Source organism: Lynx canadensis, chromosome B1 (assembly GCF_007474595.2).
Source record: "Lynx canadensis isolate LIC74 chromosome B1, mLynCan4.pri.v2, whole genome shotgun sequence".
NCBI classification, from domain to species: domain Eukaryota; kingdom Metazoa; phylum Chordata; class Mammalia; order Carnivora; family Felidae; genus Lynx; species Lynx canadensis.
Window position 1 is genome coordinate 60070104 of NC_044306.2, and position 24518 is coordinate 60094621.

General features: G+C 38.2%; 1 long non-coding RNA gene across 1 annotated transcript; it reads right to left on the reverse strand.

The window, feature by feature from the left end:
* Positions 1-3888: 3888 nt before the first annotated feature.
* On the reverse strand, positions 3889-22831 carry LOC115511501. Its single transcript, XR_003968080.1, has 3 exons — positions 22721-22831; positions 12980-12982; positions 3889-3899 (listed from the first exon to the last, which is right to left on the reverse strand). It is a non-coding gene; the product is annotated as an uncharacterized LOC115511501 (long non-coding RNA).
* Positions 22832-24518: the final 1687 nt, after the last annotated feature.

Below are 24518 nucleotides of genomic sequence, written 5' to 3' on the forward strand. Positions count from 1 at the left end.
AAGGAAGAATTGCTGCTTTTATCAGTGTGGAAGGGATCTAATGGAATCAACTTTTCCCAAGTGGCTGGTTGGTCTCCATGGAGGGTGGTACCAGATCAAGGGCTCTACTTAGGTCTCTGCTGCTGGTAGGTTTGATATTCAGCAGTGGAAACAGCCAAAGCACTGTGGTGGAAGAGTGCACATTCTGTTGGGCACTTGCGTAGCCTCCCTCATTGCTCCTACAACTACTCTGTTTACGGCCCATTGCGCAAGCTCTAGGAGGCAGAGGACAGAGACTGGCTGCTATCTACTGGATGTATCATCCTGTCCACTTGATTGTTTAGGCTCCTGACTAGGGAATGATCTCTAATGGGTGTGAACTTGAGACACAAAGAACTGCACAGTTTGTATCCACTATCATAGTTTGAGCCACAAACTTGTCTCCTAGATAACTTTGTCTGCAATTTTTCAAACTTGCTTCTTCCAGGGCCCTGATGAACTGGCCAAATTATTTGTTTGTTCCTGCTTATGAGGATGTGTGTATGTGTACCTCCAAACACTTTTCCTTCCATAATCAAATGATGACCAGAAGTACTGCCAGAATCCTGTCCACCAGTAGGATTTCCCCTCACCACTGTCTGTCATAGTTACTGCTATTTAAGCTTGTCATGCAACACCTGTTCATTTTGGTTTACAACAACATATTGAACTGATAAACCAAGAACTGGGCTCAGGCTTTTTCCCTTCTTCTCTGTCAGCTAGGAGTAGGGGACCCCATATTAGGCCAGAGGTTGACCTGAAAGGAGAGAGGAATCAGAACAACAGAGGTGACATGTGTTATCTGTTTGTGTAACCCACTTTTGCCCCTTGGGCATATTTGGCCATGATCTTTAACATATCATTTCCATCATTCACGTGGATACTGTACTGCCTGCCTGTGATTTGGAAGATCTGATGACATTCAGCCTTTGATAGGTGTCTCTCATTGCATAGTCACTTGATATGCCATGGTAAAAAAAAAAAAACAAAAACAAAAACAAAAACAAAAACAAAAACAAACTCAGTTGCATTCAGGGCCAGCAGAATACCATGAGTTGCTGTGTAATGACTTTATGGTATTCCCTAACACGCCCCAACTTCCCAACACTTCTTTGAAGCTCTCCCTCATCAGTGCAACTTTCCCTTTAAAAATTAGCAACCAAAATCCGTCCTCTGATGCTTCCAGTCTGATGATGGCACTCCTGCTCAATGCTCCTGCGGATTTTTGTGCTATGCTACTTCTGTCAGAGTCTTCAATGGATTGTACTATAGTGGTTGATTTGCTTCTCTGTAAAGCTTATGCATTTTTCTTATTATTTTTTTTTCAACGTTTTTTATTTTTGGGACAGAGAGAGACAGAGCATGAACGGGGGAGGGGCAGAGAGAGAGGGAGACACAGAATCGGAAACAGGCTCCAGGCTCTGAGCCATCAGCCCAGAGCCCGACGTGGGGCTCGAACTCACAGACCGCGAGATTGTGACCTGGCTGAAGTCGGACGCTTAACTGACTGCGCCACCCAGGCGCCCCCATTTTTCTTATTTTTTAACAAGCACAACACTCAGCAAAAAGTAGGTGTTCTGTAAATGTTTGAAGGGGGATAGACGTATGAACAAGGAACCAAGCCCAAACGCTGCATCTATGAATTATTCCCCAACCATCCCAGCCCACAGTGATTTCTTCTATCTCTTATCTACACCAATTTCTGCAATTATCTTTAGTACTCAAGGGACTCAAATATTTTTATGTCTGAACCTGAAACTGGCTCTATTTTCAGGGTTCTTGGTCCCAAGATCCACCATGCATGCTGTTGCCCCAGCTAGGATCCAAGGGGTCATCCTGGATACCCCCAACTCACTCCTCCCTCTCTATATGGACTTATTACCAAGTCATGTCAAATTTACCTTCCAAAATATCCCTCAAATAAATCCATATCTCTTAGTTTTAAATATCATATTAAATGCAAACCACCATCATCTTTCCCCAGAACTATTTCAATAGTTTCTACACACCTCCCCATCCAATATGTTCTCTGAATGGAAGCCAGAGTAATGTTTTCCAGATGCAGTACTGTCTAATCAAATTACAACTACCTTAATACCCATCAATGGCTTATCTTTGCTCTTAGGGTGAAAACGAAACACCACTGTAACATTCCTCAAAAGACTCTGCAGAGCCTCTTGTCTCATCTCTGACACAAACTGATTCTTCACTTTCTCTGCTGCAGCCACACTAACTTCTTTTTTGAATCTAGTACTTTCCACCTTGTTTCCTGTCATAGGAAATGCTGTTCTCTATGTCAGAAATACATTTTTACTGACTTTTTTTTTTTTTTGACACATTAACTATAAGGCAGTCCTGATTCTTCAGACCTTAGCTCAAGCATTAATTCTTTAGGGAAGGCACCCATGATCTCTGTGCATTTTGTGAATTTGTGATTTAAAATTTTTGGTATGATTATTAATGTCTGCCTGTGCATTAGATCTTTTGCTCTGTGAAGGATGTTACCATACCTTTTTTTGTTCATTCTGTTTGTTGTAGGAATAAGTGCACTTCTTATTTTTCTTCTTTTATTCCAGGGCTGCCATTTACATAAAATATAGCCATCCTAGAAGTGCCAGAATAAAAGACATTAGCCATATTTAGTAATTGTCAGTTCTATTCTACAGCCCCAATAGCAGTAACAATCAGTGATTTTCAATCTTGATATTTACACTTCATAAAAAACAACAATCTTGTAAGAAGCTCTGATTCAATATATTAAAAATAATTGGATTGCCATCTCTCCTTTCCCTAACAGTAACTCATAATTAACTTCATCACATAATTAACTCATCATTAACTTCATCACATTGCAGAATCTTCTAATCCTTAAAAAAAAAGACCATTTTGAACCCTCAATATGTAACAGATATATAATTTAGAGTGACATGTTGCCAAAAGCTAGGTAAGTGCTGTTGAAATAAAAAATAAAGAGCTCTGAAATTTTATATTGTGTATTCATATATCTGTAAAGTGATATCACTGTAAAGTGATAAACATATAAGTGATAATTCAACATACTTCTGGGAGCAACTTAGTGATGGTGGGGAAAACATCCTTTTTTCTGTAGTTGTCAATAGCTGTCAATGACCAGATTATATCCTAAATCCTTGTGCAGACTTGCACACTTGGGATAAATCTCACTTGGTTGTGGTGTATAATTTTTTTATTCACTCTTGGATTTGATTTTCTAGTATTCTGTTGAGGATTCTTGAATTTACATTCACGAGAGAAATATTGGTCAGTAGTTTTCTTATAGTGACTTTGTTGGTTTTGGTATTAGGGTAATGTTGGCCTCATGGAATGTGTTAGGAAGTATTTCCTCTGCTTCCATTCTCTGAAAGAGATTTTAGACGATTGGTATAACTTCTTCCTGACCTGTTTGGTAGAATTCACCAGGAAACCCATTTGGAACTGGTACTTTCTATTTTGGGAGGTCATTGATTATGGATTCAATTTATTGAATAGATATAAACTTGTCCCGATTATCTATTTCTTCTTGTGTGAGTTTTGGCAGATTGCATCCTTTAAAGATCAGTCCATTTCATCTAGGTTGTCAAATTTATGGACACAGAATTGTTAAAGGTATTCCTTGATTATCTTAATGTCCACAGGATCTATAGTGATGTCCTATCATTTCTGATATTAGTAATTTTTGTCCTCTCTTTTTTCTTAGCTTGACTGGAGGCTTATAGGTTTTATTGATTTTTTTTTCTCCAAAAAACTAGCTTTTGGTTTCATTGAGTGTCTCTATTAATTTCCTGTTTTTAACTTCATTAATTGCTGCTCTAATTCATATTCTTTCTTTTCTTTTGCTTGGTTTGGATTTACTTTGCTCTTCCCTTTCTGGTTTCCCACGGCTGTGATATATTGACCATAGCCAAAATCAAGAGTTACATACCTAACCTACTGAGCTACTCAGGCACCCCAGTTTTATTCTTTGTTCAAGTGTTGTTATTTTATGTTCTATGTACTTTCACATGAATTTTAGAATCAGCTTGACAATTTCTATTTTTAAAAAAAGTTGAATGGATTATAATTGTTATTCATTAAATCTTAGATCAATTTAGAAAGTTTCAATTCATGAATATGTTATACATCTGCATTTATTAGATCCTGTCTTTTTTCCTCATTGTTTTATAGTTTTTAGTGTGGAAGTCTTGCACATCTTTGGTTATATGTATTTATAAATATTTAATGTTGTTGATGTTATCTATTAAATTTCTAAAAAAAATTTCCTTTTCTGCTGTTAGTATATAGAAATATAATTGATTCTTATTGACCGCATATTCTGCAATTTTGTTAATCTGTCTTGTTAATTTTAGTCACTCATTTACCTTCCTTAGGATTTTCTACGTCTTCAGTGAACAAATATATTCTTATTTTTTCTTTTTTGATTTTGTGTCTTTATTTCTTTTTCTTGCTTTATTCCACTGGTTGGGACTTCCAAAAGGGTGAAGTAGAGTGAGTAGGTATCTTTATTTCATTCTTTATCTTAAAGGGAAAGCTTTCATTATTTCCCCATGAGGTATTGTGTTAGCTGTGGTTGTTTTGTAGGTACCATTTTCCAGATTGAGGAAATCTTTTTCTATTATTAGTTTTCTGAGAGTTTTTTCATGAACAAGTGTTAAATTTTTTCAAGTTATTTTTCTACATGTATTAAAATTATTATGTTTTTCTTCCTTTATGTTTTTTAACTTAGTGAATTACATTGATTGTTTTTGAGTATTAATTCAACTTTTTTTTCCTGGGAAATTTTTTTTTTTCAATATATGAAATTTATTGTCAAATTGCTTTCCATACAACACCCAGTGCTCATCCCGAAAGGTGCCCTCCTCAATACCCATCACCCACCCTTGCCTCCCTCCCACCCCCCATCAACCCTCAGTTTGTTCTCAGTTTTTTAACAGTCTCCTATGCTTTGGCTCTCTCCCACTCTAACCTCTTTTTTTTTTTTTCCCTTCCCCTCCCCCATGGGTTTCTGTTAAGTTTCTCAGGATCCACATAAGAGTGAAACCATATGGTATCTGTCTTTCTCTGTATGGCTTATTTCACTTAGCCTCACACTCTCCAGTTCCATCCACGTTGCTACAAAAGGCCATATTTCATTCTTTCTCATTGCCACGTAGTATTCCATTGTGTATATAAACCACAATTTCTTTATCCATTCATCAGTTGATGGACATTTAGGCTCTTTCCATAATTTGGCTATTGTTGAGAGTGCTGCTATAAACATTGGGGTACAAGTGCCCCTATGCATCAGTACTCCTGTATCCCTTGGATAAATTCCTAGCAGTGCTATTGCTGGGTCATAGGGTAGGTCTATTTTTAATTTTCTGAGGAACCTCCACACTGCTTTCCAGAATGGCTGCACCAATTTGCATTCCCACCAACAGTGCAGGAGGGTTCCCGTTTCTCCACATCCTCTCCAACATCTATAGTCTCCTGATTTGTTCATTTTGGCCACTCTGACTGGTGTGAGGTGATATCTGAGTGTGGTTTTGATTTGTATTTCCCTGATAAGGAGCGACGTTGAACATCTTTTCATGTGCCTGTTGGCCATCCAGATGTCTTCTTTAGAGAAGTGTCTATTCATGTTTTCTGCCCATTTCTTCACTGGGTTATTTGTTTTTTGGGTGTGGAGTTTGGTGAGCTCTTTATAGATTTTGGATACTAGCCCTTTGTCTGATGTGTCATTTGCAAATATCTTTTCCCACTCCGTTGGTTGCCTTTTAGTTTTGTTGGTTGTTTCCTTTGCTGTGCAGAAGCTTTTTATCTTCATAAGGTCCCAGTAATTCATTTTTGCTTTTAATTCCCTTGCCTTTGGGGATGTGTCGAGTAAGAGATTGCTACGGCTGAGGTCAGATAGGTCTTTTCCTGCTTTCTCCTCTAGGGTTTTGATGGTTTCCTGTCTCACATTCAGGTCCTTTATCCATTTTGAGTTTATTTTTGTGAATGGTGTGAGAAAGTGGTCTAGTTTCAACCTTCTGCATGTTGCTGTCCAGTTCTCCCAGCACCATTTGTTAAAGAGACTGTCTTTTTTCCATTGGATGTTCTTTCCTGCTTTGGGAAAGATGAGTTGGCCATACGTTCGTGGGTCTAGTTCTGGGGTTTCTATTCTATTACATTGGTCTATGTGTCTGTTTTTGTGTCAATACCATGCTGTCTTGATGATTACAGCTTTGTAGTAGAGGCTAAAGTCTGGGGTTGTGATGCCTCCTGCTTTGGTCTTCTTCAAAATTACTTTGGCTATTCGGGGCCTTTTGTGGTTCCATATGAATTTTAGGATTGCTTGTTCTAGTTTCGAGAAGAATGCTGGTGCAATTTTGATTGGGGTTGCATTGAATGTGTAGATAGCTTTGGGTAGTATTGACATTTTGACAATATTTATTCTTCCAATCCATGAGCAGGGAATGTCTTTTCAATTCTTTATATCTTCTTCAATTACCTTCATAAGCTTTCTATAGTTTTCAGCATACAGATCTTTTACATCTTTGGTTAGATTTATTCCCAGGTATTTTATGCTTCTTGGTGCAATTGTGAATGGGATCAGTTTCTTTATTTGTCTTTCTGTTGCTTCATTGTTAGTGTATAAGAATGCAACTGATTTCTGTACATTGATTTTGTATCCTGCAACTTTGCTGAATTCATGTATCAGTTCTAGCAGACTTTTGGGGGAGTCTATCGGATTTTCCATGTATAATATCATGTCATCTGCAAAAAGCGAAAGCTTGACTTCATCTTTGCCAATTTTGATGCCTTTGATTTCCTTTTGTTGTCTGATTGCTGATGCTAGAACTTCCAACATTATATTAAACAGCAGCGGTGAGAGTGGGCATCCCTGTCGTGTTCCTGATCTCAGGGAAAAAGCTCTCAGTTTTTCCCCGTTGAGGATGATGTTAGCTGTGGGCTTTTCATAAATGGCTTTTATGATCTTTAAGTATGTTCCTTCTATCCCGACTTTCTCAAGGGTTTTTATTAAGAAAGGGTGCTGGATTTTGTCAAAGGCCTTTTCTGCATCGATTGACAGGATCATATGGTTCTTCTCTTTTTTTTTTATTAATGTGATGTATCACGTTGATTGATTTGCAAATGTTGAACCATCCCTGCATCCCAGGAATGAATCCCACTTGATCATGGTGAATAATTCTTTTTATATGCTGTTGAATTCGATTTGCTAGTATCTTATTGAGAATTTTTTCATCCATATTCATCAGGGATATTGGCCTGTAGTTCTCTTTTTTGACTGGGTCTCTGTCTGGTTTAGGAATCAAAGTAATACTGGCTTCATAGAATGAGTCTGGAAGTTTTCCTTCCCTTTCTATTTCTTGGAATAGCTTGAGAAGGATAGGTATTATCTCTGCTTTAAACGTCTGGTAGAACTCCCCTGGGAAGCCATCTGGTCCTGGACTCTTATTTGTTGGGAGATTTTTGATAACCAATTCAATTTCTTCACTGGTTATGGGTCTGTTCAAGCTTTCTATTTCCTCCTGATTGAGTTTTGGATGAGTGTGGGTGTTCAGGAATTTGTCCATTTCTTCCAGGTTGTCCAATTTGTTGGCATATAATTTTTCATAGTATTCCCTGATAATTGTTTGTATCTCTGAGGGATTGGTTGTAATAATTCCATTTTCATTCATGATTTTATCTATTTGGGTCATCTCCCTTTTCTTTTTGAGAAGCCTGGCTAGAGGTTTGTCAATTTTGTTTATTTTTTCAAAAACCAACTCTTGTTTGCATTGATCTGCTCTACAGTTTTTTTAGATTCTATATTGTTTATTTCTGCTCTGATCTTTATTATTTCTCTTCTTCTGCTGGGTTTGGGGTGTCTTTGCTGTTCTGCTTCTATTTCCTTTAGGTGTGCTGTTAGATTTTGTATTGGGGATTTTTCTTGTTTCTTGAGATAGGCTTGGATTGCAATGTATTTTCCTCTCAGGACTGCCTTCGCTGCGTCCCAAAGCGTTTGGATTGTTGTATTTTCATTTGCGTTTGTTTCCATATATTTTTTAATTTCTTCTCTAATTGCCTGGTTGACCCACTCATTCTTTAGTAAGGTGTTCTTTAACCTCCATGCTTTTGGAGGTTTTGCTGACTTTTTCCTGTGGTTGATTTCAAGTTTCATAGCGTTGTGGTCTGAAAGTATGCATGGTATAATTTCAATTCTTGTGAACTTATGAAGGGCTGTTTTGTGACCCAGTATATGATCTATCTTGGAGAATGTTCCATGTACACTCGAGAAGAAAGTATATTCTGTTGCTTTGGGATGCAGAGTTCTAAATATATCTGTCAAGTCCATCTCATCCAATGTATCATTCAGGGCCCTTGTTTCTTTATTGACCGTGTGTCTAGATGATCTATCCATTTCTGTAAGTGGAGTGTTAAAGTCCCCTGCAATTACCACGTTCTTATCAATAAGGTTGCTTATGTTTATGAGTTATTGTTTTATATATTTGGGGGCTCCGGTATTCGGCGCATAGACATTTATAATTGTTAGCTCTACCTGATGGATAGACCCTGTAATTATTATATAATGCCCTTCTTCATCTCTTGTTACAGCCTTTAATTTAAAGTCTAGTTTGTCTGATATAAGTATGGCTACTCTAGCTTTCTTTTGGCTTCCAGTAGCATGATAAATAGTTCTCCATCCCCTCACTCTGAATCTAAAGGTGTCCTCAGGTCTAAAATGAGTCTCTTGTAGACAGCAAATAGATGGGTCTTGTTTTTTTATCCATTCTGATACCCTATGTCTTTTGGTTGGCGCATTTAATCCATTTACATTCAGTGTTATTATAGAAAGATACGGGTTTAGAGTCATTGTGATGTCTGTTTTATGTTTGTAGTGATGTCTCTGGTACTTTGTCTCACAGGATCCCCTTAGGATCTCTTGTAGGGCTGGTTTAGTGGTGACAAATTCCTTCAGTTTTTGTTTGTTTGGGAAGACCTTTATCTCTCCTTCTATTCTAAATGACAGACTTGCTGGATAAAGGATTCTCGGCTGCATATTTTTTCTGTTTAGTACACTGAAGATATCGTGCCAATCCTTTCTGGCCTGCCAAGTTTCAAAAGAGAGATCAGTCACGAGTCTTATAGGTCTCCCTTTATATGTGAGGGCACGTTTACCCCTTGCTGCTTTCAGAATTTTCTCTTTATCCTTGTATTTTGCCAGTTTCACTATGATATGTCGTGCAGAAGATCGATTCAAGTTACGTCTGAAGGGAGTTCTCTGTGCCTCTTGGATTTCAATGCCTTTTTCCTTCCCCAGTTCAGGGAAGTTCTCAGCTATTATTTCTTCAAGTACCCCTTCAGCACCTTTCCCTCTCTCTTCCTCCTCTGGATACCAATTATGTGTATATTATTTCTTTTTAGTGTATCACTTAGTTCTCTAATTTTCCCCTCATACTCCTGGATTTTTTTTTTATCTCTCTTTCTCTCAGCTTCCTCTTTTTCCATAACTTTATCTTCTAGTTCACCTATTCTCTCCTCTGCCTCTTCCATCCGAGCCGTCGTGGTTTGCATTTTGTTTTGCATTTCGTTTAAAGCGTTTTTCAGCTCCTCGTGACTGTTCCTTAGTCCCTTGATCTCTGTAGCAAGAGATTCTCTGCTGTCCTGTATACTGTTTTCCAGCCCAGCGATTAATTTTATGACTATTATTCTAAATTCACTTTCTATTATATTATTTAAATCCTTTTTGATCAGTTCATTGGCTGTTGTTATTTCCTGGATATTCTTCTGAGGGGAATTCTTCCATTTGGTCATTTTGGATAGTCCCTGGTGTGGTGAGGACCTGCAGGGCACTTCCCCTGTGCTGTGGTGTATAACTGGAGTTGGTGGGCGGGGCCGCAGTCAGACCTGATGTCTGCCCCCAGCCCACTGCTGGGGCCACAGTCAGACTGGTGTGTGGGATTCACTGTGGGGTGGCATGGCTGTCTGGGCTACTTGCACACGGCCAGGCTTGTGGTGCTGGGGATCTGGTGTATTAGCTGGGGTGGGTAGGCAAGGTGCACGGGGGCAGGAGGGGCAGGCTTAGCTCGCTTCTCCTTAGGTGATCCACTTCAGGAGGGACCCTGTGGCAGCGGGAGGTAGTCAGATCCGCTGCCGGAGGTTTGGCTCCGCAGAAGCACAGAGTTGGGTGTTTGCAGGGAGCGAGCAAGTTCCCTGGCAGGAACTGGTTCCCTTTGGGATTTTGGCTGGGGGATGGGCGAGGGAGATGGCACTGTCGAGCGCCTTTGTTCCCCACCAAGCTGAGCTCTGTCGCCCGGGGGCTCAGCAACTCTCCCTCCCTTTGTCCTCCAGCCTTCCCGCTTTCCGAGCAGAGCTGTTAACTTATGACCTCCCAGACGCTAAGTCACGCTTGCTGTGGGAACACAGTCCGTCAGGCCCCTCCGCTTTTGCCAGCCAGACTCGGGGGCTCTGCTTGGCCGGCGGGCCGCCCCTCCGCCCCGGCTCCCTCCCGCCAGTCAGTGGAGCGCGCACCGCCTCGCTGCCCTTCCTACCCTCTTCCGTGGGCCTCTCGTCTGTGCTTGGCTCCGGCGACTCCGTTCTGCTAATCCTCTGGCGGTTTTCTGGGTTATTTAGGCAGGTGTAGGTGGAATCTAAATGATCAGCAGGACGCACGGTGAGCCCAGCGTCCTCCTACGCCGCCATATTCCTGCACCTTTTCCTGGGAAATTTTTACTTGGTTAAGTAGACTTGGCAAAATTCCTGGGAATTTCCTGGGGAAATTCTACTTGGTCAAAAAAATGACATACTTTTTTTTTTTTTAATACATGGCTGGATTCCATTTCCTAATATTTTGTTAATATTATATTATGGTTCCTAATATTTTTTTAAAATTAACATATATATTAATGAAGGACACTGATCTGTAATTTTCTTTTTTTATAAAGTCTTTGTCTAGGTTTGGTAACAGCATGATGCTGAGCTAGTAAAATATGTTGGGAAGTCATTCCTCCTTTTCTGATTTCTTAAAAGTCTTTGTAACATTGATATTATTTTCTCCTTTGATAAATTTGATAAAATTTCCTGTGAAACCATCTGGGCCTGAAATTTTCATTGTGTGAAGATTTTTGATAAAGAATTCAATTTCTTTAATAGATACAGGGCCATTTATACTTTTTTTCACCTTTTGCCCGTTTTGCTAATTATATATGTCAAGACTATTCATCTTATCTAAATTGTCTAATATTTTGCCATAAAATTGTTTATAATATTCTCATATTTTCCTTTTAGTGTCTGAAGATTTGTAGTGACGTTCCCTTTTTCATGTTTCATATTACTGATTTGTGACTTCTATCTTGTTGATTAAATTACGTAGAGGTTTGTCAATGTTGTTGATGTTTTCAAAGATCCAGCTTTGACTTTGTTATTTTATTTATTATTTGTCTGTTTTTAAAAAAGTTTTATTGATTTTCTCTCTTATCTTTATTATTTTTTTGTTGAAATTTATTTACTCTTTCCCCCCTACCTACTAAATTGGAAACTTAAGTCAAGATCTGTCTTCCTTTCTATTATGAATGTTTAAAATCTCTTTCTAAGCACTGCTTTAGCTGCAAACCACAAATTTGCATCTATTGTTTTCTTTTCTTTACTATTTAAGTAGAAATAATTTGTTATATGTCTATTGTTTTTTTTTCTTTACTATTTAAGTAGAAATAATTTGTAATATCTCTTTGCAATCCCTTTTTGTAGTAATTTGTAATCTCTCTTTTGATTTTTCTTTGACAATGAGTTATTTAGAAGTGTGTTATTTTAATTTATACTTTTTTTCAAGTTATGTTATTGCTATTGATATCTAATATAATTCAATTATGGGAAGGGAAAATATTTTTGTATAATATCAGTTATTTAAATATATTAGGGCTTGTTTTATGGCCCAATATATGGCCTGTTTTGGTGAAGGTACCATGTATTCTTGATAAGAGTATTCTGCAGTTCTTGGATAAAGAGTTTTGGAAATGTCATTAAGTCAAAGTGGTTGATAACTAAAATTATTTTTTTAAAGAATTTGCTTTGGTTTGAGCATAAAGATTTAGAACGTGATATTTTGGGACACCTGGCTAAGCTCGGTCGGTAGAGCATGCAACTCTTGATCTCTTGGTTGTAAGTTTGAGCCCTATGTTGGGTGGAGTGATTACTTAAAAAAATAAAAATCTTTTAAAAAGCTGAATATGGTATTTTATTTTTGTTTTTTAAGAAATAATAGGTTGGCATTAGTGTTTTTATATTTATTATATACAGTATACATATGTTTTATATATTAACATTAGTTAATGTTTTTAAATTTTTTTTATCTTTATTTTTGAGAGAGAGAGAGAGAGAGAGAGAGAGAGACAGAGTGCAAGCAGGGGAGAGACCCAGAGAGAGGGAGGCACAGCATCTGAGCTCCAGATGCTCCCGGCTCTGAGCTGTCAGCACAGAGCCCAACATGGGGCTCAAACTCACAAGCTGTGAGATAATGACCTGAGCCGAAGTCAGATGTTCAGCTGACTGAGCTACCCAGGTGCCCCAGTTAATTTTTATTCGTTGTGATGGATGTTTGTTTTAAGGGCATCCGGGAATATGAGAAATGAGGGGCAATTTTATTGATAGCCTTTTTGCTCTCCAGCTACCTATCCTTAAATTCTAGGAAACACTTTAGACTTTAAAACTCAGCAGGAGTTTCATTTACAGGTCAGTAGAATATCAAATTCAACCAAAATACTAGGCTTCTTGTTATTTATTCTATGTTAAATATCCCCAATCAGGTAATATATATAGCTTTTTAAAATTACAAATTGAATAGATTCCAATTTTAGTAAATCTCAATCCAAATACAGAATTTCTCCTATCCTACTCCCTGGAAGCAATTGTTATTCTATTCTTAAGAATTCTAGGGGCGCCTGGGTGGCGCAGTCGGTTAAGCGTCCGACTTCAGCCAGGTCACGATCTCGCGGTCCGTGAGTTCGAGGCCCGCGTCGGGCTCTGGGCTGATGGCTCAGAGCCTGGAGCCTGTTTCCGATTCTGTGTCTCCCTCTCTCTCTGCCCCTCCCCCGTTCATGCTCTGTCTCTCTCTGTCCCAAAAATAAATAAAACGTTGGAAAAAAAAAAAAAGAATTCTGGCTTAGGGGTCCCTGGCAGTCTCAGTCTGTAGATCATGCGACTCTTGATCTCAAGGCTGTGAGTTCAAGCCCCACATTGAGTATAGAGCTTACTTAAAAAAAGAAAAGAAAAGGAAAGAAAAAGAATTCTGGTGTATATGTGTTCAATTTTTATTTATAAGGTTTTGTTTTGTTTGATTGGTTTGTTTTAATATTATTTAAAGATATAAGCAATTTTCTGATTGATACAGAAAAGTTAGACTTCTTCTGTAATTGACAATCTAGACTACTTCTCTTAAAAATGCAAATATTGATCTCCTGATTAAAGACTTAACGTTCTTTAAGGATAAATCACATTACCTGAAACATTACATTTTATCTACTGATAGAATTCACGTTAGCTTCCCAACTGTGATAAAATATATTCATCCCCTTGCTAATTTTATCCAATTTTGAATTTGGAGAGTAAAAGAATTTGAAGGTGCAAAGTGAAATTGATAAGTACTTTAAGTAGTGTGTGCCTGCTTAAATGAAGAAGACACTTGATTTAAATCCAAATTTTGACCCATGGCATACACTTGTGGTGAAATGATAGTTAAGGGCTAAAGCCTAGATCTTATCTGCAATTCAGAGCAAAACAATTGGGCTGTATATCCCTCTGTTCTCCAACTAACAAAATTAACAAAAATTAAATGATGATTTCAAAATAGTGTACTTTTTTCCCTCACCACAGGAGACTGTGCATATTTTGATTTTCCTGAATTTCTTTCATTGAGAACTGCTTTAATTCTCCATCTTCAACATAATACTAACTTTGGTGTTCAAACAGGATTTTTATTAAAAAAATTTTTTTTTAATGTTTATTATTATTATTTTTTTTTTGAGAGAGAGACTGAGTGGGGGAGAGACAGAGAGAGAGGGAAACAGAGGATCCGAGGCAGGCTCTGTACTACAAGTACAAAGCCCCATGTGGGGCTCAAACTCAGGAACCTTGAGATTATGACCTGAGCCAAAGTCAGTAGCTCAGCCAGTTGAGCCACCCAGGTGCCCCTCAAACAGGTTTTCTAGATGCTTATCACTAGATTGGAAATTATTCTTGGAAGAACATTACCCATATTTTTTGATAGTTTCAGAAGGCCTGAGTGATCTTTTCTCACTTCCTTTTTTAAAAATGTTATTTAAATCCAAGTTAGTTAGCATACAATGTAGTAATGGTTTCAGGAGTAGAATTTAGTGATTCATCACTTACGTATAACACCCGGTGCGCATCCCAACAAGTGCCCTCTTTAATGCCCATTGCCCATTTAGCCCATCTCCCCACCCAACACCCTTTCAAGCAACCCTCAGTTTGTTCTCTGAATTTAAGAGTCTCTTATGGTTTGCCTCATCTCTCTATCTTATTTTTCCTTCCCTTCCCCTGTATTTGTTTCTTAAATTCCACATTTATTTTCTTTTTTGAAAAAGAATCAGACTTGTGAACAGTTTTATGGGAGATCATTAGAATCAATCTCTTAAAAAAAAATCATTGTGACTTGAACTATCCAGTACAAAGAGGATTCCAGTACAGTTAACAGTATAATATTACAGTTAGGTTCTATATATTTTACCTAATTTTTTTAAACATTGTTTTGTTTTCCTTGCTCTGATGTTTGTTTGTGTCCTTGGAGGTTTTTTCATGCTTTTCTTTCTTATGTTTTTTATATAAATGAGTTTTTATTTTAGTTATTTGACATTAGAAATTCTAAGAAAATTATATAGAATTTAGTATTTTATCCTCCTTCTGATAGTAGAAGATAGATTTATCTGATAATAAAGGTAAATCATGAAAGGATTAGGAGCTTAAATTTAGAAATGTTAAATTCAAGGGGTGCCTGAGCGGCTCAGTCGGTTAAATGTCCGATTTTTGCTCAGGTCATGATCTCACAGTTTGTGGGTTCGAACCCTACATTGAGCTTTGTGTTGAAAACTCAGAGCCTGGAGGTTGCTTTGGATTCTGTCTCTCCCTCTCTCTCTGTCCCTTCCCCTGCTCACATTTTGTCTCTCTCTCTCTCTGTCTCCAAAAAAAATAAATAAATAAACAGTAAAAAAAAAAAAAGTTTAGAGGCACCTGCGTGGCTCAGTCAGTTAGGCATCTGACTTCAGCTCAGGTCATGATCTCACAGTTTGTGGGTTCAAGCCCCACATTGGGCTCTGTGCAGACAGCTCAGAGCCTGGAGCCTGCTTTTGATTCTGTGTCTCCCTCTCTGACCCTCTCCTGCTCATGCTGTCTCTCAAAAATAAATAAATGTTAAAAAATGTTTAAAAGAATTTTAGAAATGTTAAATTTACATTAAAAGAAGCATTTGTTTATTTTGATGAAAGTCTTTTACATATAGTTGGTAAAAATTTGTCTAATATACTCATCAGCTTTGTTATCTTGCTTGAATTTTGAAAATTGTCTAAACATTTGTAAATTACTTATGACATTAATCTTTTGGGGACTTATGTTTGGATCAAAGATAAGAACAGTCTCCTTTTGTAAGAGTAGGGCTCTTCCATACCCATTTTCTTTTTTTTTAAGAGAATATTCTTTCTGTTCTCCACCAAGGGCTATAATTGTGGATAAACATAAAATCCCTGTAATTAAAAAAAACAAAAACAAAAACTAAAAAAGATAATGCAGAAAAAAAGTATCAGGTAATGTAACTATGTTTAAGACTGAACAAATGGCTAACTTTATGACTTTGCTTGTGATGGTGGTTATGACTTTAGTTGTAATTCCCTCATGGTTGGGAATTAAAGAAAGACCTTTGTTTCATTAAAAGTCCCTTCTGAGGTTGGCAATGCTAAATATTTGAAAGAGCACATACCAGACTGATGACCAAAGGCATTCATTACAGCTGCCTTATCAAATTTGAGTAGGTATGGAAATCTTTTGAGAAATGAAGAATAAAAGCTTCAGAGGAAAAAAAAAAACAAATATGGAAATAATTCCCCTTCATACGAATTTCAGGAAATTGTTTTTTTTTTATTTTTTAAAATGTTTATTTATTTTTGAGAGAGGGAGAGAGAGAGAGAGTAGGGGAGGGGGAAAGAGAAAGGGAGAGACACAGAATCCAAAGCAGGCTCCAGGCTCTGAGCTGTCAGCACAGAGCCTGACGTGGGGCTCGAACTCACGAACTGTGAGATCATGACCTGACCTGAGCCAAAGTCGGATGCTTAACCGACTGAGCCACCCAGGCACCTCCAATTTCAGGAAATTCTTAATGAAACTCTACTCTTCCTTTTCTTTACCAGACCTGAAACTAACAGAGTAGTCTGAGAGCAAAAAGACTCCAAGGAAACACATGTCATTTAGAGAGAGGTTTTTTGCACAAAGCGTTTCTGAATTGGTCATGACCAATTACACTAAAATGTTCTTGGCACTGCTTTGAGGTCTGTCTCCTAGAACTGTTTCAATGGTCCATCAAGTTGTCTTCCCAGAGCACCTGCTTTTTTGGCTACAGAGACTTCACCTCAGCCCATAGATCTCACCTCTTCCTGATTGAGAGTGGCCAGATGAGGCACTCTGGGTTAGAGTTACAGGCTTTGCTTTAAGCACAAGGACCAGAAGGAAACAGTGCAGAGGCCTTGCTTCACCTCCCCCTACCCCTGAGGCTGCCCTTTGACACATGGTTTGAGGGCCTAGGCCACTGTGCCTCACTACTCTTTCCCATGCAGTGCTGAGTGCACTGCAATTCACACAATATGGGAATTAAGTGTTAGATCCAACTTTTGGGGAGATGGGATAAATTACAACTCCAAGAGTGTGTGGGTCCTTCTTTGCATATTGGGATTTCTGTTTCTTTCTTTCCTTTTTTTTTTTTTTTTTTTTGAGTATTCAGTGAGACCATTTTTTAAAAAGTATTTAAATTCCAATTAGTTAACTTACAGTGTAATATTAGTTCCAGGTGTACAATATAGAGATTCAACACTTTCATATATCACCCGGTGCTCATCACAAATGAATTCCTTAATCCCCATCACCCATTTAACCATCCTCCATCCACCTTCCTTCTAGTAACCATCAATTTGTTCTCTGTAGTTAAGAATCTGCTTCTTGGTTTTCTTTTCTCTCTTTTTTTCCTTTTGCTTTTTTTTTTTCTTAAATTCCATATATAGTGAGGGATTTCTATTTCTTCAATAGGAAATTTTATCTCTTCTCTTTGCTTGATATCTGCTTAGAGACTGTTGGCATTGGATCTCTATCACCAGGGAAGGGAGGGGTCAAAATGCTTTGTGGGGAAAAAAGAATGAATAAATTAATGAATAAATAATCCATAAGAATATTCCCTATTGTCAAGCTCAATGACAATTCTTTCTCTTTTTAATTTTATCACATTTAGTCCTTTATTAATAATTTATACCACTCAGAAATGTAGAAAATTTTCTGTGAGAGACACTACTTACTTTATGTTGAAATTTAAGTAGGTCTGCATTGCACAACTTTAATTTTAAGAAAAGTGCATTGAAAAATATGCCAACAATAGGATGATGATCAAAATCATCAGTAAACACATGAAAACTACTTTCTCACTAATGAAATGTTATCTTGGAATATTTCCACTTTTTTCATGTTATGTTCCTTTTCTTACTGAACAGGTTGCTAAATCTGACAAAATTGTTAGAAAGAAAAAGAAAAAGGCCAATTTTCAAAGAAGGTCAGAAAATAGAATAACAATGGGATGATCTGCTATTTTCTATGGAGAAGGAGTTGAAAGAAAATTTAAACTCTGGAATAAAGAACCTGGTAGATTAAAAATAAATCATGTAAGATAACTCAGTGAAATCCCAAGTTGAAATGGGTAGGGTTAATTACCTCCTTTAGAGCATGGAAAGAATATTGCTGAGGTGAAGATAAATGACTATATTCTGTGGGTAAAGAGTAGTGATAAAAACATTAATTACCCAGTACAGCATAGAGAATACAGTCAATAATATTGTTATAATTTTGTATGATGACAGATAGTCACTTACTGTGGTGAGCATTTTATTATGTATGTAAATGTCAAATCACTATATTGTACATCTGAAACCAATATAATATCATGGATCAACTGTAATTCAATTAAAAATAAAAAAAAAGGCTTCTGGGGAAGATGGCAGAGTAGGAGGACGCTAAGCTCACCTTGCCTCTTGCATACAACTAGATAACATCCATATCAGTGCAAATAATCAAGAAAATGACATGGAGACTAGCAGAACAGCCCCTCCACAACTGAATTTAGAAAACAGCCCACATGGAAGAGGGTAGGGAAAGATGGAGATGCAGTTGGTAGACAAATTGATCTGCAGGACAATCTGTAGGAGGGAGGGATGCTGCAGGCACAGAAAGGAGAGAGAGGCAGACCCCATGCCAGCCATCCCAGACATGGGGAACCCACACTGAGAAAGCAGATCTCCATAGCATTTGGTTTTGAAACCAGATTTTATAAGTTCTCACAATCTGCACGGCTTACCACTTGGAATTTTAAAATTCAGAGGGCTCAGGTCTGGGAGAGCTGGAGGAAGAGAGGAGAATGAGTCTCTGTCGGTAAAGAGCACAATGAAAAGCCCCACTCAGATACAGTATAGAAGCAGCAGTTTGAAAAAAAAAAACCCTGGGGTATACAGATAGAGATTTGTTTATTAATATCAGAGCATGTGCTGGAGGGGTAGGGATCTTTGGGAGACTTTTCCAATAACAAAAGAGCTGGCAGGCACCATTTCCTTCCCCTGCCTCCCAGACTACATATGTGGATGCCTGCAGGAACCAGTACAGTGGGAACACTCTCCATCTAGCTTGCTATCAGCATGCTCCACCCACACCCCTTCTGTGGATCTGCCCCCCTCCAATCCATGGGCCTTAGCAGTTTTCCTGGGCAGCTGCAGCTCCTCTCCCACAGTGACCTGTGTGGACCTTGTCAGCACCTTGTGCTCAGCCACTATGCTATCCTGCAGACTTGCCCTATCCAGTCCAGTGGCAGGAGTTTTCTAAAGCTGTTGCAGGTCCCTTCCCACAGGAGACAAATACAAACCTTACTAACATCGTGTGCCTGTCCCACATTCTCCTGTGGACCACCCTCAACAGGAGTCCATCCTAAGTGGCACCAGAAACCTAGCAGTGTGCAACCCCAATGGGCCAGTACCACTCCAAACTAACTCCTGTCCCAGGGAGAGGTTAAGATAACGACAGATACCAGTCTGACTGTGGCTGAAGCAGTGGGCTAGGGGCAGGTATTCGTTATGAACTGCAGATTCTGCCCACCAATGAAAGCTTCTCATAGGACAACACAAGGAGAGCACCCTGTAGTTTAGTGCTCCTGCAGCTCTTAGTGCTCCTGCAGCTCTTGCAAATGCCTGGTTTGACTCAACGAAAACCCAAAGCAGCCCCATAATGGCCCACTAACAACACAGGGATCAAACCCTGCCCAAAACAGGCGAGAGCCATTGCAGATGACTGTGCTGAAGGCAAGTGAGTCTCAGCCACGATAGTAGGGTGCACACAATACATGTAGGTGACACTCCTGAAGCACCAGGTTCTGGTGAACAGGGAACTTTGCACTTCAGGGCACTATAAGACTTCTTCTTCATAATGCCACTACTTTCCAGAGCAGGAGATGATCTAACTTTCCTAAGTAAGTAATCTAACTTTCCTGAAGATAAGTAATATTCCTGGTAGAGAATTTACAATAATGGTCATAAATACACTCAGGATTTGAGAAAAGAGTGGAAGACTTCAGGGAGATCTTCAACAAAGAGATAGAAAACATAAAAAAGAACCAGTTAGAAATGAAGAACTCAATAACTAAAATTAAAAATATTCTAGACAGAATAAATAGTAGACTAGAGGAAGCAGAAGAATGGATCAGAGACCTGGAGGACAGAGTATTGGAAAGCATCAAGCTATGTAGGAGAGAAAAAAAAGAATAATTAAAAATGAAAGTAGATTAAGGGAACTCAAGAACACCATCAAGTGTAATAACATTCACATTATTGTGATCCCAGAAGGAGAAGAGACAAAAAGGGGGCATAAAATGTATGTGACAATGTAATAGCTGAACATTTTCTGAATCTGAAAAAGAAAACAGAGCTCCCAACAAAATCAACCCAAGGAGGTCCACACCAAGACACATAGTAATTAAAATGGCAAAAAGTAGTGTTAAGGGAGAATTTTAAGAGCAACAAGAGAAAAGAAAACAGTTACATAAAGGGGAAATCCATAAGGTGATCAGTAGATTTTTCAGCTGAAACTTCGCAGGCTAGAAGGGAGTGGCATGATATATTCAAAGTGCTGAAAGGAAAAAATCTGCAACCAAGAATATCCAGGAAGACTATCATTCAGAATCAAAAGAGAGATAAAGATTTTCCCAAACAAAAGCTAAAGGAGTTCATGACTGCTCAACCAGCCTTACAAAAAATGTTAAAGGGGACTCTTTAAGTGGAAAAGAAATACCATAAGCAGGAGTAAGAAAAGTAGGAAGCACAAAGGCAGTAAGTATATCTATAAAGATCAGTCAAGGAATTCACAAAATAAAAGGATGTTACTTTTACCATTTGCAATAACACAGATGTACCTAGAGGATATATTGTTAAGTAAGATAGTCAGAGAAAGACAAATGCCATATGATTTAACTCATATGTGGAATTTAAGAAAACAAAAATGGACAAAGAAAAAACAGACAAACTGAAAAACAGACTCTTATACAGGAACAAACTGATGGCTACCAGAAGGGGTGTGGGTAGGTGGATGGGTGAAATAGGTGAAGGAGATTAAGAGTATACTTATTGTGATGATTACCGAGTAATGTATAGAATTGTTGAATCACTATATTGTACACCTGAAACTAATGCAATACTCAATGTTAATTATACTGGGATTAAAATTTTAAAAAGATAAAATCACAAAAACAAAATGCAGAGTCTGACTCAAAGGAAAATAAATTTTTTCAAGTTTATTTATTTATTTTGAGAGAGAGAGAGCAAAAGCAGGTGAGGGGCAGAGAGAGGGAAAGACAGAATCCTGAACAGGCTCTGCACCATCAGTAAAGAGCCTGATGCAGGGCTTGAACTCACGAACCATGAACTCATGACCTGAGCCAAGATCAGGAGCTGGACACTTAACCAACCAAGCCACTCAGGTGCCCTGCAAAGGAAAAAAAAAAACATTAAAAATGACTAGCATATTTAATGAATGCTAAGTTATGTTAAAACCTTCATATACATTATCTGATTGTATTCTCAGTACTATCCTCAAAGATAGTTATTATTATCTGTTTTGCAGATGAGAAATAGAATTGTACAGAGGTTCCAAGAGGAGGTCTCAATGGGGAAAAATGGCACATTCAAAAAGAAATTGAGGAAAGTGTAAAAAAAGGACTCTTTCCTAAGTTGTGGACAGAATTCAGGGGATCATCAAAGCAGGTGAGGCACTGCAATGGAAACATGGTGGCATCAATGAAGGGAAGCCATCACTACCCAGGAAACAGGAAGTTGCTGTTGAGACGTGATTCTCTGTGTGTCTTTTACTGTTCTGCATGCCTCCCTTCTTGTTCTGCATGCCTTGAGAGCAAAAGCACTGACATATTTTGTTTCAGATTATGATTTCAAGGATGATGTACAGTGAACAGCCTTGGGGGATAATTTTGTCTTCTTCTAGAGTAAAAGCCAGGTTTGGTTACTCTCCAGTGTAATAGAGATAATGTCTTCCTCCAGTGCAAATGGGCAGGTTGTCTTGAAGCCCCTTATAGAGGACTTGAGTTTTTTAAGTTGAGGATTCCTTACTTGTGACATAAACACACTCTATGTGTAGCTTGTACCTGGGCTCTGTATCTCCCTTGTGGAGAATATGGACACAGGGAATTGACACACATGATGTTTATGCTGTGTTAGCAATAATGTGAATAATAAAGTCATTTGTTTCTAACCTTAGAGTCTCATATCTTTTGCCAGTACCAATGCAACTAAGCAGAGGTAAAGATTAGCCTACAGATAGGATGAAATCTCAGCCCTTTTATAGTCTTGACAGGAAGAGGGAAGGGCGTGGTTTTCAGAACTCTTTGAGAACTGTAGCTATTGGGTAGTAGATATCCAATAGCAACTATTTAAAAAAACTATGGTCTAGTAGAGAAGGAGTTGGGTAGAAATGGGTCCTGCCTGCCTAGCATTCTAAGGGCTCCTTGAAGATCCTGTGGCTCCCCGTGATCTTCTTTATCAATGTCTCCAACAGTAGTAGAGTCATTTTTATGAAATATCAGGAGTATTTGTGCATTACTATATTCAGGTATTATTTACTCATGTGACTCAGATAGTCTGTGCTTTTATTCTTTACTTTCCTGAAGATTGAAATGTGGAAGTGACAAGCTAAAGGAAAAATTAGAGAAAAATGGGACTGAATAGATACGTAATTTTGATACTGGATGAAATTACTACATATCTTTACATTTCCAAACTGACAGTTCTTTTCAAGTAGTTCTATTTAATCATCCTGTCTTGAGTGTCTCCTACTCATGTATGCCTAGTGTACCTTTGTTCACTGGTACATGGGTGAGGGCAAGGAGGAAGGAGAGTTTTTTGTGGCCCAGGAGGACATGGCTGCCCTTGAGAAGGATTATGAGGAGGTTGGTGTGGGCTCTGTTGAAGGAGAGGGTGAAGAATAAGGAGAGGAATACTAAATACCATTCCTTTCATCCCTGCAGCATGTCACATACACCAGAACTTTAGCTTTAACATTAGCTGATAGGCATTAAAGATTTCTGGTTAGATTGTCTTCACTTTTAACTGTGATCATGTCTTACTTTTCCAAGATTTTTCTATCATGTCTCAAAATAAAGGCTTTAAGAAAGGAAAAATAAAACAACAACAACAAATAACCGTGGGTACTTTGATGGAGTCACGTAGACATCTTTGAGTCATATTAGCCTGAAATAACTTTCAAATATTGCCTATGACCACAGAAAAACTTGTATGTAGGTATAAACATATACAGGGAAATTTGGCGATCTAAACTGGGAGTTCATATCTAGGTTCCAGAAACACTGTCTATGACTGGATAAGAAAGATAACTCTGATTGTGCATTCTTTGCTCTTTGGTTGCTAGTAATACAAACTGTCACTATGTAATTTGGGCATTTTTTGAAAGTTAACTTTTTCTAAAGTGATCAGTCAATTTTGCCTTGGATTTGCAGAGAAGAGTTGTGGACACATGGGTAAAAGTTTCAAACCAAACAGAAAGATGTGCAGAATCCATAGACGGTTGTACCCTGGACTCCCACTATCTTAGTTGTTCTAAAATTTATTTAAAATTAAAAAATATTGATTAATGAATTGGGACTAAAATATCCATGTAGGAAGTCAGAACTTGATTTTCTTTTTTTCCTAACGCAGGAGGAGCAGTTCTTCACTTCACTATAGATCACACGACACCCACAGTCTTCATTAGTCCTATGCACATTATACTTCTGATCAGTTCAGTCTATCATGTCTCTGGGAAACATCCTCAGAAGTCCTCAAAGGTAGTAGGTTTTCTCCTGTGTCCAGAGAACGTAACTAGAGAATGATGTTTCGTTGTCTTTTTTCCTTCTTGACTTTTTTATTTTCATCGTCAGGAAAAGATATATTAATATCTATCTGTATGTGAAGTTAGGCTAACATGGCATTACTAACTTCTTGGAATTCAGTTTTGCAAAGCTTTTTCTGTACTTACAAAATGCCAAATAATTAGAAAACTAAAAAGGATGCTTCACTCAGCCTTCCTTTCCATTTTTCAGGAAGAAACCCCTCCCTCCAGGTCAAAATGGAAAACAAAATTTCTTTTCTAATTTAATAACTTCAGTAATCTGGCATTCTCCTGACATTTCTGACTGTTTACCACACCTAATCTTCAGAGATTCAAGTTTCTCCTGGACGTTGCATAATCTAGGTGAAGAAGAAAAAGAATACAAATGAGATCCTTTTGGTTTTGGTAACATGCTCTTCACTCCCTCGACAAAAGATGGTGCCCTGAATCCTGCAGTGAGGTCTCTGATGTTTTGGATAATAAGGAGTCAGCAGAGACTGCTGCCCAAAGGACTTCAGGCAAGACCTATGCTTCCTACTCCCTTATGGAGAAGGTGCTGAAGGAGAACAATGAAGGGGTGGTTGTGCATGTTGCACTAGAATTTTCTCTTTCCTTCCTGAATCTCTCCTTTCAAAATAATTCAGTTGTGTGGTAGATTTAGTTCACTTTCCAAAAAACTAGGGATGAGAAAAAGTCTTTCTGGTCTTGATGTCTGCTCTCAGATTAGGCTTCATGCTTAGATTCAGAGAATCATCTGCCTTTACTGACTCACACCTTTTCTTTAAGCTTGATCGTGTGGGAAGTTTTTTCTGATGTGTGGAGATCTTTTC